This window comes from Papio anubis, chromosome 19 (genome assembly GCF_008728515.1).
Source record: "Papio anubis isolate 15944 chromosome 19, Panubis1.0, whole genome shotgun sequence".
NCBI classification, from domain to species: Eukaryota; Metazoa; Chordata; class Mammalia; order Primates; family Cercopithecidae; genus Papio; species Papio anubis.
Window position 1 is genome coordinate 64,289,412 of NC_044994.1, and position 14,438 is coordinate 64,303,849.

The following is a 14,438-nucleotide window of genomic DNA, read 5'->3' on the forward strand; positions in this document are numbered from 1 at the left end:
GGTCAGGAGATCGAGACCATCCTGGCTAACATTGTAAAACCCCGTCTCTACTAAAAATACAAAAAACTAGCCAGGCGTGGTGGCGGCGCCTGTAGTCCCAGCTACTCGGGAGGCTGAGGCGGGAGAATGGTGTGAACCCGGGAGGCGGAGCTTGCAGTGAGCCGAGATGGCGCCACTGCACTCCAGCCTGGGCGACAGAGCGAGACTCCGTCTCAAAAAAAAAAAAAAAAAAAAAAAAGAAATGTTTATAGCAGCTTTATTCGTAACTGCCAAAAGTTAGGAACAACCAAGATGTCCTTCATTAGGTGAACGGACCAGCAAACTGTGGTTCATCTATACGAAACAAAATGAAAACAAAATTTCAGCAATGAAAATGAATGATCCTTCACATCATGCAAAAACATAGATTATCTTACATATGTATTAATAAGTGAAAGAGGCCAGTCTGTAAAATCTACCTTCCAGTGAGTACAGTATGGAAAGTGAGGAAAAGAACAGGTTTATAGTGAAGAGACTTGATCAATCCTGCCTCTGGCAGGTGACCAAGGTTAACATCAACAGGGATAAGTCATAGTGCCAGTATGTACCCTTGATATGATGAGATGATAATGGGACTTCACCTTTGTACAATCCTCCCCAAAAGCCTAATCATTAAAAAATATAAGACAAAACCCACGTGAGTAATACTATATAAAATACCTGAGTGGTATTTTATAAACTTCTTTAAAACTATCAAGGTCATCAAAAACAAGGACTGTCTAAAAAACTGTTGCACCCAAGATCAAGTTAAAATTCAAGTTTTTAACATTAGGTTAAAAACTAAGGAAATCTGAATGATGTCTGGACTTTAGTTAGTAATAATGCATCAATATTGGTTCAATAATTTTAACAAATATTTCATAGTAATATAAGATATTAAAAGTAAGTAAAGCTGAAACTTTCCTTATGAAGGGCAGATATCATATAAATTCTCATGTCTTATGGTATGAGAACTCTATCTGCTTTGCAACTCTATTGTAATTATAAAACTATTGTAAAATAACAAGTCTATTTAAAAAATTGATGGCAAGGATATTTGGAGAAGATATGTATGAGCAGACCTCTCTTAGTGAGCAAAAAGTGTGAAGATGACTGTGTCCCATGTGACTGCTCACCAGAGTGGCCTTATCAGAGGAGAATTGTAATAATCAGGTGGATGGGTTGACCCGTTCTGTGGATATCAGTTAGCCTCTTTGCCCAGGATCACTTATCATCACCAATAGGCTCCTGAATCAAGTGGCCATGTCGGCAGAGATGAAAGTTATGCATGGTCTCAGCAACAGGGACTTACACTCTCTATGGCTGATCTGGACACATCACGGCAGAGTGTCAAATCTCCCAACAGCGGAAAGCAGCACTGAATCCTTGCTTCGGCATCATTCTCCAGAAGGATCAGACAGCTTCCTGGTGGCACGTTCGTTACTCTTGATGATTTCAACCTGGAAGAGGCGATACACTGTTCTTGGTGGAATAGATGCTTACTCTACATATGGAGTCACTCTTCCTACATAGAATGAAATGCTTTTCGGCTGTGCTTCCTGTGAGTCTTTGTGTTAAAGAAAGGAATGCAATCTTCAAGGGGCATGACAATAATTCCACTGAACTGATAGTTGAGGCTGCTTCCTAGACGTTTTGGGGTCTTCAGGCTGTTGCATCAACAAGCAAAAAGGAGTTCAGTGTAATGGCTGAAGTTATTGATTCTTAATATGAAAGAGAAAGTTGATAGTTAGTACACGATGAAGTAGGTAGAAGCTTGTTTGGTATACTGGAGAGCATGAAGAGTACTTCATAGTACTAAAATTTTCTGTAATTGAAGTCAATGGAAAACTATAACAACTAAATTCAAAAAAGTCTGCTAGGGCAGGTGCAGTGGCTCACGCCTGTAATCCCAGCACTTTGGAAGAACAAGGCGGGTGGATCACCTGAGGTCATGTGTTTGAGACCAGCCTGACCAACATGGAGAAACTCCATCTCTCCTGAAAATACAAAATTAGCCAGGCATGGTGGTTCCCAGCTACTCAGGAGGCTGAGGCAGGAGAATCACTTGAACCCGGGAGCTACTCAGGAGGCTGAGGCAGGAGAATCACTTGAACCTAGGAGGCGGAGGTTGCAGTGAGCCGAGATTGGGCCATTGCACTCCAGCCTGGACAATAAGAGTGAGACTCCATCAAAAAAAAAAAAAAAAAGGTCTGCTAATAGCCTCATCAATGAAGGATGAAGGCTTAAGTCACCCCACCAGGCGGGGAACCATGACCAGCTGAAGTGTTTGCTGAGGACAAAGGAAATTTGGGATGGGTAGTTAGAAATTCCAGCTTTGGATACCACTTGCAGAGAGAAAGAATGCAATTGTTGCAAGTATGTCTTCCTTATGTTAACATGAATATGTTTCTATATTAATCAATTTTTGTTTCTTCCCCTTTATCACTCCTCATCTTCTAACATGTGTTAATAATAATTGATTTAAATGTCAGTATTTAAGTTACAGGAAATCAATGAAGGAGCATGAAACAGCCAGAAGAAAAATGAATATCCTCAATGACAAAAGAGAAAAAAGAAAAACCCACTTTACATCCTTTCGTATGAAGGGTTAGAATTTCTTCCATTGTGTCTGGGTTTCCTCGCATTGTGTCCAATGGAAATGTGACATTATTATTGTCTTTATTTAGGGATCAAGTTTGGTTTTAAAAGATGCGATGAGTACCAATTTGACGAAGGGTTGACTGTAGTGGTTTTGTAATATGTCATCTTGGTAAAGAGGCCAACTAAATATTTCCTTTTCCTTTCCTCTATGTTTCTGGTTAGTGTAGCCCACGAGAGAGATTCATACTCTAGACTGGAAGGCAGAAGTGAAGCAGCCGCCTTTTGTAGTTTACGTTTATTGTCAATGACCCCACTCACCTCACTGGCATGAGGCAGCATCTGAGCCTGCCCCAGCTTCTCCAGGACTCTCCTTCAGCATCTTGGGTCAGGTGCATGCACTGAGCTCCGAGAAAAAGGGGCCCTGTTTCTGCAGGACAATTATTCCACCACAGTCAGAGGCAGCAAGGACTGACATGGATTTCAGTTTGCCACTATGGGCTCTAGATCGTGACTTTGGGTTCCAAATTATTCTTGTTCTCTGCCAGTTTACCCATTTTCTCCCCTCTGCTGTCACTGCTTTGCACTTCCAGCTCCAGCATAAGACCTGAAGACCACAGCCTTAGAGAGACTGCTTCACCATCTTCCCAAAGTGAAAAGGATCAAATCCCCGTAACAAATCCTTGTGTGGTTTTGTGGTTTACTTCTCTGATTGAACCCGGCCCGATATAAAATATTCACATCATTGCATTAAGACGTTTACTCTGATAATCTTTATAAACACTAGTTTTTAAGAGTCAAAGCTCTATGCTCATTTCAGAAATTTCGGGGTCACCCTTCAGCTGTGATCCTTGTAGTTAGGCCATACACTGAAAATCAAGTTGATATGTTCTGTATTGATCTAGTAAACCAACAGTTCTTTTCTTTTTGGCATTTATAATTACTGAAAACAAATACAATTTAATTTAATACATTAATAGTGTTTAACAGTATATAATTAATTTAATATTTATTGATTAAAGTTCATATTTTCAATAATAGCAATTATATTAACTGCTAGATAACAAATCTGTGATTATTTCCATATCTTTAAATTATTTCTAATTGTACATCTATATTTTCTAATAAGCTTAAAAGTATCTTTTAAAAAATCATACAAGCATTGTAAATTTTAATAATCACCTTTATGATTTGGTCCTCGCTCATTGTATCCTTACACTGATTGTGGACATCCATTAAAAACAACATTTTAAAATATAATTTCATTTTATGTAATCTTTAAAAAGCAGCTTCAAAATTTCATGTGCATCCCAGGCAAAAATAAGTAAGCCCTGGCCTATTTTATTTTATTTTTTATGTACCATAAAGCTTTCCACATGTCCTACATATTTTGGTAATAAATTAAACACAAAGTCATCTACCAGTGTTACCATCAAGTAATTCTCATTATAGGTTATATCGGCCTTAGATTCTAAACCACAGGCCACAACCAAAAGATTATAAATGGGCTCAAAAAATTTACCACAGAATGTGTGAAAGATATAAAAGGGCTTTTGCTTTTTTCCCCTGAAATAAATACACTTGTACTTTTATCAGCCTATGTTTTAGCATGCTTGCCATCTTTTTAAACAATGATTACTATAAAACTGAATATTAGTAACTCACTCAATACATTTCATCAACTCTTGAGAAAATTCCATGTAATTCTTGTTCATTCTTTCTGCAGCCTAATTTTAAACGTTTTTCTATCTGAATATATTAGGACAGTTTTTGTGAAAACAATATACTCTAACATTCTCACAACTTGTAATTTAAAGAACTTCATTTTCATATAAGCCAATGCAAGAGGATTGCTCAAAAAGATACTCAACATGGATTAAAAAAAACAACAACAACGACTTAAAAATGGCCAGTGTTCCACCAAAAAAATCCAAATAAATCTATCCTGAAACAGGACACTTTTGGAAAAAAAATTCTACATGTCAATTTTATTGCTATAAAGTAATGATAACCACAATGGGGAGTCGTCACCTCAATCAATATTTCCTAGTGGAAACAGAATAATACAATTAGAACATTTCAAATGGATAATATACAAAAATAATACTACTTTCAATTACACATTTAAAGCATGGTTATTACAACAATATTTTCAAAAGTATTAATTTTTAATTCACTAGAGAATGATAGATATTGAGGAACATTTTTGTAAATAAATAAAAATTAATATTAAAATTCAAGAGAGTGTGCCAAGAAAGGCTGGTGAAAAATGATTATCTAATACAATTTGTGCCAATCGAAATTAAACGTAGTATTAGTTGGGCACTAGGTAAATTACGTTGCCCCAATATTTTGTTTGGGAAATTGGCATTTCTAAGATCAAGAACAGATCTGCCTGTGAAACCTAAAGTGCTATGTCACAGACTGCAGAGACTTTCTTTTTTATATACAGGATTGTAACCCAAATGCCATTGCTTAATTTCTCCAATTTGACAATATTTTTGAACTGTAGGCAACCCAATAACCTATTGCATTTCTCTGTTATAGATAGTGCTTATTAGAGCCTCAGTAAACTTCAGGAGCTGTGACATTTGTCTATTTATTTCATGGATGTACTTCAGGTTCTTTTTGTAAACTGCCCTGGCTCGAAGTAGGGGCTCAATGAATACATACTTAATGAATAAACTGGACACAGATCATTATAATTACCAAGCAATAAATAATATTTCTGAGAGATTTGGGTAGGCAAAATGTTGAAACTACCCAAGAGATTCCTACTCCTTGGTGTACACAGCTGTAAAATCCCATCTCCTTGAGTGTGGGTAGGGCCTATAGATATTACACAACACTCATCACCATGGAAATGTTACATTATACAAGACTCCATCTTAGCAGACACAGCAGAAGGGTTCTTCTGATGGCCTTGATGAAGTCAGCTGCCCTGTTGTGAGGGAACTGCATGGCAAGGACCAGATTCCAGCCTCTAGTTGCTGAGAGTGGTCACCAGTGGAGAGCCAGCAAGGAAACAAGGACCTCAACCATGCAATCAGGAGGATGAATTATTTCAACCACCTAAGGAAGCTTGGAAATAGATCATTCTCTAGTCTGGTTTTCAGATGAAGACATAGTTGGCCAGCACCTGGATTTAAGCCTCAGAAGACCCAGACTTACAGAAACTATGAGATAACAGATTTGTGTTGCTTTAAGCCAACAAATTTGTTACATGTCAATAGAAAACAAGTACAGAGTCAATGTATTTTCTTATACTAGGAAGATTGAATTCCTCCTTCCTATTGCCATAGTATGGTTAATATCCTAGGAAAGTGGATCTGAGTCAATACATTGACCAGAAAATAAATGAGCTATGCTCATAGGAACATGCGGTTAGAACACACACACAGCAGGAGGTGCTAAACAAGAGGATGCAAATGCCAGAAGCATAGACAGAAAGAGTGTGAGTGCAGAATATGACCTTGGGAACTATTGTGGACAACGTTCTGATTTCACAGCTACAGGAGGAAGTATTTCACTCTGAGCCATCAGCTGTGCTAGCCAGGGCAATGCATTGACCCCAAGCCATGCAATGGTATCCAAATGTCATTCCAGTCTCAGCATGGGTTCTGCTTTGACTGGCTGTAAAGAGGTAAAGAGAAATTATGATCTTACTATCTTTGTTGTTTACTCTCATACCTTCAAGTTACAATAATGAAATAATGAAATTGAATAATGAAAACAAAACAATAAGAACAAGATCTTTACACTATTACCCAAAGGGTCTCTGTATTTCCCACAGGTCTTAATTCCATTCAGAAATGCTACTAAATCTGCCATTTAGTATCAGATGGTATATTTGGCATAAATTAGTCAATGTGAGATAGACACATTAAAGGTATAATAAAAGTAATATCTTTTTATCCTCTGCTAGTTCAATCTAAGAATTTTCTTTGCTGTCTTATTGGGAAAGCAATTGGGATTATATTGGAATTAAGCTTCAAGTAGCTTCTTAAAAACATTACGGATGAAATTAATGCAATTTTATTAGAAATAAATCCCATTTTCTATCAATCCCAATAGGCCAGATATAATTGGAAATTTCCTATGCATTTCAAAGAGAAATATCAATTATGATCATTTTATGTGGCTTTAAATAAGACATGCACATTATCATTATGAGTCTGAAATCAAAAGCATAAGATCTAAAATCCTGTTGGCATAGGGTTTTGAATATTGAAACATGTAAGCAAGATGAATATTTTTAATTTGATATCATAAAGCAGGAAATCAAGTCAAACTGTATCCAATTAAAAGTAGTCATTTTGTTTTTTATGGTGGAGAAAATAATCACCAAAATATTCTTGATAAGTTAGCATCTTGCCTTAATTACTGACACAGACACCAACTGTATGTGTTGCCAATACGACGACATTCGAATGGTTGAAGTCCTGATGTGCTTTTAGAAAGAAAAACAAATATGTCTCTCAAATAAAATCTCACAACTTCATAATATTTGTGAGTCCTTGGGGAAAGAAGAGTTCTAGACAGAACTAATAAAAATACTGAAAATAGATCAAACTATCTAAAGGACAAAAATCAGAGAGAATCAGCAAAATATTTTTGCTGGGTGAGCTCAAAGTAATGTATAATTCTCGACAACATTGACAAAGTCATTACAAAAAAAAAATAGAGAAATTTAAAGGGGGAAAACATCTACTAAAAGCATTTACTAGAGAGTAGGAATGGGAATTCCATACATTTAATGAATGTATCAACATTATTATTTAATTATATTTATTTCATTTAGTTTTCCTAACCAATGACATGCCATCATTTACCAAAATAACAATTCTAATAAATGTATTTTCACATGCATAATTCAGTGGGAGAAAATCAACTGCAAAAGGAGACCATGACACTTGTATTCAAAGACTTAATTTATATTTGAAACTGAGGTTAAGAATCACATATTTTTCAGCTATGATGAAAGACAACAAAGGAAAGGAAATTATGCACATTAAGAAGGCCTAAGTTATGAAAACATAATAAACATTCATTATAGTTCTTAGGATTCATTCTCCACCTAAACAAAGGCAAAGGGAAGACAGCACGCTGGCCGGCCTGCTTGCAGCAGTTTTTCTCAGAAGGTCCTTGCTGCTTAGTGCTTCCTAGGAGTGCTCATAGATCTACCAGAATGAAACCACATATTCAGAGAGAGGCACAACTCATAAGAGTCTGAAACTGACATTCAGTCCAGTCTCATCTAGAATTTCAGAATTCATGCCCCCATGGCCATGATCATTAACAGCCTCAGTCCGAAGCTTTGCATTTGCAGCTGTACAAGTGGCAAAAACATGGTTTATTAGTTTCCTAGGGCTTCTAGGAAACACATGGCTATAAACTGAGTGGCCTAAAACAACAGAACTTTATTCTCTCACAGCTCTGAAGACCAGAAGACTGAAATCAAAGTGACAGCAGAATTGGCTCCTTCTGGAGGCTCTGAGGGAGAATCTGTTCCATGCCTCTCTCCTCGCTTCTGGTGGTTTGCTGGCAATCCTTGGCTTTCTTTGGCTTGTAGATGGATCACTCCAATCTCTGCTCTGTCACTACATGAGGGTCTATTCTCTGTGTGTCTTCACATTGCCTTTTTATAAAAACAATAGTTATTGGATATAGAACCTACCTAATCCAGTATGACCTCATCTTAACTTGGTAATTATATCTGCAAACATTCTATTTTCAAATGAGGTCACATCCTGGAATTCTAGGTAGACATATATTTGGGGTAGACACTAGTCAACCCAGCAGAGATTCAACCCAGGAGAGCGTATTCTCTGGACCTGTAACGTTCACATCTAACTTATGTTAAAAGTACCTTCATCCCATCCCCAAAATCTCTGAAACAGTTAATCCATTCTTGCATTAATTCTAAATCAAAATTATCATCTAAAGATTATCAACTCAAATAGTTCCAAATCTAATCATCTAAATCAGGTACAAGAGAGCCTGGGATTGTGATTTGTCCTAAGGAAATATCATTCTCTATAAACCTGGGAAACTAGAAAACAGGATACATCCATCCAGACCACAATTGTGGGATAAGCATAGGATAGACATCCCCACTGCAAAAGAGATAAAATGATAGGCATGAAGTCATCGCTCATTCAAAGCAAGACTGAAACCCAGTCGGACAATTTTCATCACATTTCAAGATCTAAAAATAATTATCAGGCTTGTTCTTCTCTCTGGGCCCACGGATGTTCCCACTTCTGGGCAAATCAGTGTTCCATCAGCCCCTGCTTCTGGACCCAATGAGGTCCTGTCAGCCCCTGAGCTGTCCTCAGCTGAAATGGCTCTTCTCTTATTTCCTCAGCAGTGACCACACACTTCAGCACTTTTGGCAGCCCATTCCTTCCTTTCATTCTTTTTTCCCCTCCAATCTAAGCTTGGGGTGGTTTTGCTGATGTAACATTTTCAAAGTCTTATTGGTCTTCCAAGGATGTCAAGGGTATCTACTACTTTGTACAAGATGGCTCTCCATGGGTCCTTCCTGAACAAGTCCCTCCCTTTCTCAGTTTCTGCTGAGATGGTGGACTGGATCCATGATTGCTTTTCCAGCTACACCACTGGCATTATCCCCACAGCATGTCTTTTCATCTTTTACAATGTGGCTAGGCAGAAGATTTTCTAAATCATAAAGTTCTGGTTCATTTTCCTTAATAGCTTCATTCTTAATTTATTGCTCTCCTCTCACATTTTACTATAAACATCAAGGATAAATAAAGCCACACCTTCCACATCTTGCTGAGAAATATCCTCAGCTAAATATCCAGGCTTACTACTTTTAAGTTCAACTTTCTACCCAGCACTATAAGACAATTCAGCCAAGCTCTATGGCACATCATGACAAAAATCACCTTTCATCCAATTATCCAATAACATGCTGCTCTTTTCCTTCTGAGATCTTACCAGAAGCACTTTATCATGTTTATATTTCTAGAAACATTCTGTTCATGATGGCATATGTGTTCTCTACAATGACAAAATTTCGCCAGTGTCATTTTGCTTCATTCTGAGCTATCTCCCAAATTAACTTTTATGTCCCTATTTGTACCAACAGTTTTTAAAAGTCGGTCTAGATTTTTTCTATATATACCTTACAATTCTTTCAATTTCTATCCATTATGAAATTCCACACCCACTTCTACATTTGTAGGTATTTGTTACAACAGTGCCCCACATCCTGGTACTAACATCTGTATTTATATCTCAAGGCTGCTATAATAAATTACCTCAAATTATGTGGCTTAAAACAATAGAATTTATACTCTTAGAGCTCTGGAAACTAGAAGTCCGAAATTAATCAGCAGAGTTTTTTCCTTCTGGAGAATCTGAGGCTAATCTCTCTCATGCTTCTCTCCTAGAGAAACTCTAGTTATGCTGTAGAGTGACACCTGAAGCCCAAGGTGCCAACTTGTGGATGGCTTTTCTTCAGTATTTAACTGTCGTGTGTTTCCATGGGACATTGATCATAAGACACCAATATTCTGGGAATGCGATCTGTTAGAATCGCTTTCAGACAAATCAACCCTTTCACCTTTCTCCTATAGATGGAGTGTGGTCATTTCTCACTTAGTTATAGGGACTTAAGTTCTAGAATGGTCACTAACATTTTGTCCCAAACTAAAATAAATATATAAATAAAGTGCTACTAAATAAGGACAAATTAGAAGATTGAATAAATGTTTTGATAGTGAATAAAATAAAACTACAAAACTGAGAATGAAAGTGCTATAGTTATTAATCATTTCACATGTAACATCTGTGTGTGTGTGTTTGTGTGTGTATACGTGTCTGTGTGTATGTCTGTGTGTGTGTGTGTGTGTGTGTGTATGTGTGTGTGAAGTTAATGGATTTGGCAATCTTTTTTTTATCTAACCAACTTGTCTGAAATTAGAATAAGTATTTTCAAGCCAATGATCAGATCAACTCCCAATCATGATGTGATGGAAAGAGGAGAATCACCTAAAGAATAACAAAATTTAATAATAAGAAAGGGGAAATTCATCTATTTTGAAGGCCATGCTTAAAGCATCTCTTCTGCTAACACTTTACAGTGTCATATGTCTAGCATCCTCAGACTAACCGTCATAGCATTTTGTGACAAAGCCCATGATTTATAGTTATAAATCAATCACTAATCATTAGTAAATGACCACATAGCATATATAAGTATTTGATGGTGAAGAGAGAACTAGATATACAGTCTGTGCAAGTATAATCAAGGATACACAATATTTGTGCAAAAAGAAATAAATCATATATGTTAATTATACATTCTCTATTGATAAAGAGAGTTGTCATGAGAAACTAATTTTATTTGTGAGATTTAATTTATTTCCATTGCAAATGTGATGTCATTTTTTATATTTTATAAACCTATGATAGCTGTTCAGCTAGAGCTGGTTAGCAAGAGCTAAAAAGAAAGGTATTTTATTAAACCAAATCACTTAATTACCTCTCCCCAGATAGGGTCATTATAAGCTAGACAGACAGCAAACTTAATGAGAAAGAGGGCAAACACGCTTAAACTATGCATTCAGGTCAGTTTGACAGGTAAAGTCATTCATTTTCATAAAGACTGAAGATTAATTGGGTAGGAAAAAAGTATAATGTTGGATAGCTCTCCAGATTTTTTAGTAGACTATTAGAAATATAACTTCTTATCATGTATGAAGTATAATTTTATTATTTTATTCAGAATAGCATTCTGAGGATTGGCTATATTCTCAGAATGTTTGGCACACTCATGTACATTTGTATAGGTTAAAATATTTTCTAGACTCGGTGCAGTGGCTCACACCTGTAATCCTAGAACTTTGGGAGGCCGAGGAGGGTGTATCACCTGAGGTCAGGAGTTCAAGACCATCCTGGCCAACATGGTGAAACCCCGTCTCTACTAAAAATGCAAAAAAATAGCTGGACATGATGGTGCATGCCTGTAATCCCAGCTACTTGGGAGGCTGAGACAGGAAAATCACTGGAACCCAGGAGGCGGAGGTTGCAGTGAGCCGAGATCATGCCACTGCACTCCAGCCTGGGAGACAGAGCGAGCAAGATTCTGTCTCAAAAGAAAAGAAAATACTTTCTCATAATTATCTCTGAATCACTAATCATATATGAAAATTAAAAATATTCTTTATAATTTAGTTTAGTTTAATTTGAATATCAATTATATAGTCATATATATTACATAAGCCCAAAAAATAAACTAGTCATAAAGATTCAAAGATACATATAACAAGGTCCTGCATTTAAGAGTTTGCTTTTTTAGGAAAAAGAAGCACTTTCAATATAATATATGTAATACACAAATCATATAATAGTTACTCATTAAAACATGGAATGTATAAAGTATGATGTAAACATATAGGTGATTATTAACGACATGATATCTACTATACCTCATTAGTGTTAACTTATTATAGTGCTGAAAAGCATTTTGACATTTTTAAAGACACTTATAGTTATGATTTACAATTTGACATCTGATGAATGTTTATTGGGTATTACCATCCAAATTTTAATGTTAAATTACTAAATATAGTAAATAATAAATTGAAAATGACAGATAAAACTACTTTTTAGGAACATTGAAAAATTTTGGAGAAAATTCAGAAAGTGAAAGTAAATATATAAATACATATAGTTATACTTTTCTATGCACTATTGGTGAGATTATAGTCGTTTAGTTTATTTTTAAACACTTACTTTTATGTAACATTATTCAAATAGGATTAAAGTTATTCTAGATAATATCCTTAGAAATAGATAAAATACTCAATAGATACAAGACTCATTTATCGGTTAATTTTCAAATAAGCCAATCTACTTCTTTTCATTTAAAAAAATTTATGGTTTTGCATCAAAACCTTGCCAATTTGTATTTTACTAATATAAAAATAATAGATATTTGCTGCATATTCCCTTAAATAAGCTATATATTTAAGCTTTGTATAATGATACCCAAAGTTAAGATGTTATGTCTCAATATGTTTTATCAGGCTTAATTTTTAAAGAATCAACGCTATCCGTGGCTTCAAGTAAACACACACCTACTGATAGAGTTTGGGTGTGTGTCTCCACCCAAATCTCATGTTGAAATGTAATCCTCAGTGTTGCAGGTAGGGCCTGCTGAGAAGTGACTGGATTATGGGGGAAGTTTTCTCATGAATAGTTTAGTATCATCCACTCGGTACTGTCCTCACCATAGTGAGTGAGTTCTCATAAGACCTGGTTGTTTAAAACGGTGTGGCACCTCCCCCACCTCTCTCACTCCAGCTCTGACCATGTGATGTGACTTCACCATCTGCCATGATTGCAAGTTTCATGAGTCTCTCCCAGAAACTAAGCAGATGCTAGCACTATGCCTTCTGTAGAGCCTGCAGAACCAACTAAGCCTTTTGTCCTTTTTTTTCTTTTTCTCTGAGACAGACTCTCGCTCTGTCACTAAAGCTGGAGTGCAGTGGCACTATCTCAGCTCAGTGTAGCTTCCACCTCCCAGGTTCAAGCAATTCTTGTGCCTCAGCCTCCCAAGTAGCTGGGATTACAGGTGAATGCCTCCAGGCCTGGCTAAAAAAAATTTTTTTAATAGAGGTGGTTTTGCGCTCTTTCGGCCAGGCTGGTCTTGAACCCTTGATCTCAAGGGATCTCCTCACCTTGGGCTCCCAAAGTGCTGGGATTACAGGAATGAGCCCCTTGCCTGCCATTCAATTAAACCTCTTTATTTTATAAGTTAACCAGTCTCAGGTATTTCTTTACAGCAACTTGAAAACAGCTTAACACAGAAAATGGGTATCAAAAAGTAGGGCTCTGCTGTAAGGACACCTGAAAATGTGGAAATGACTTAGGTACTGGGTAAACGGGCAGAGGCTGAAAGAGTTTGGAGGGCTCAGAAGAAGACAGGAAGATGAGGGATAGCCTGAAATTTCTTAGAGACTTGTTAAGTGGTTGTGACCAAAATGCTGATAGAAATATGCACAGTAAAGGCCAGTATGAAGAGGTCTCAGATGAAAGTGAAAAATTTATTGTGAACTGGAGCAAAGGTCACATACGCTATGCTTTAGCAAAAAACTTCACTGCATTGTGTTCATGCCCCAGGAGTCTGTGGAAGTTCTGAACTTGAGAGTGATGATCTAGGGCATTTGACAAAAGAAATTTCTAAACAGCAAAGTGTACAAGAAATGGGTGGAGAGGCTGTTTCTAACAGTCTATGCTCAGTTGCAAGAGCAAAGAAATAAGTTGGAACTTAAATTTAAAAGAGAAGCAGAGCGTAAAAGTTTGAAAAAGTTGCAGCCTAGCCATATGGCAGAAAAAGAAAAAGCTTTTTTGAGAGACATCTAAGTAGGCTGTGGAGCAACCAGTTCTTGGAGATACTTGCATAACTAAAAAGACGCCAAGAGCTGATAGCCAAGACAATGGTAAAAGGGACTTGAAGGCATTTCAGAGACCTTCACCACAGCCCTTCCAGTTGGTGGGAAGAGTGGTTTCCTGGACCAGGACCAGGGCCTCACTGCCCTGCACAGCTCAGGACACTGCTCCCTGTATGCTGGCCACTCCAGCTCCAGTTGTGGCCCAAAGGGGCTCAGGTACCACTTGGGTCACTGCTTCAGGGGGTGCAAATGGTAAGCATGGGAGGCTGTCATATGGTGTTAAGCCTGTGGGTATACGGAGTGCAAGAGCTGAGGCTTGGAAGTCTCTGCCTAGGTTTCAGAGGATGTATGGAAAAGCCTGGGTGCCAAGGCAGAAGGCGCTGCAGGGTCAGAGTC

General features: G+C 37.1%; 1 long non-coding RNA gene across 1 annotated transcript in view; it reads right to left on the reverse strand.

Annotated features, from left to right (window-relative positions):
• Positions 1–256: 256 nt before the first annotated feature.
• Positions 257–14,438, reverse strand: part of LOC116271494 — a 76,366-nt gene continuing 62,184 nt past the window's right edge. The window contains exon 3 of the long non-coding RNA XR_004180107.1: positions 257–1,478. This is a non-coding gene — a long non-coding RNA (uncharacterized LOC116271494). The remainder of the gene's footprint in view (positions 1,479–14,438) is intronic.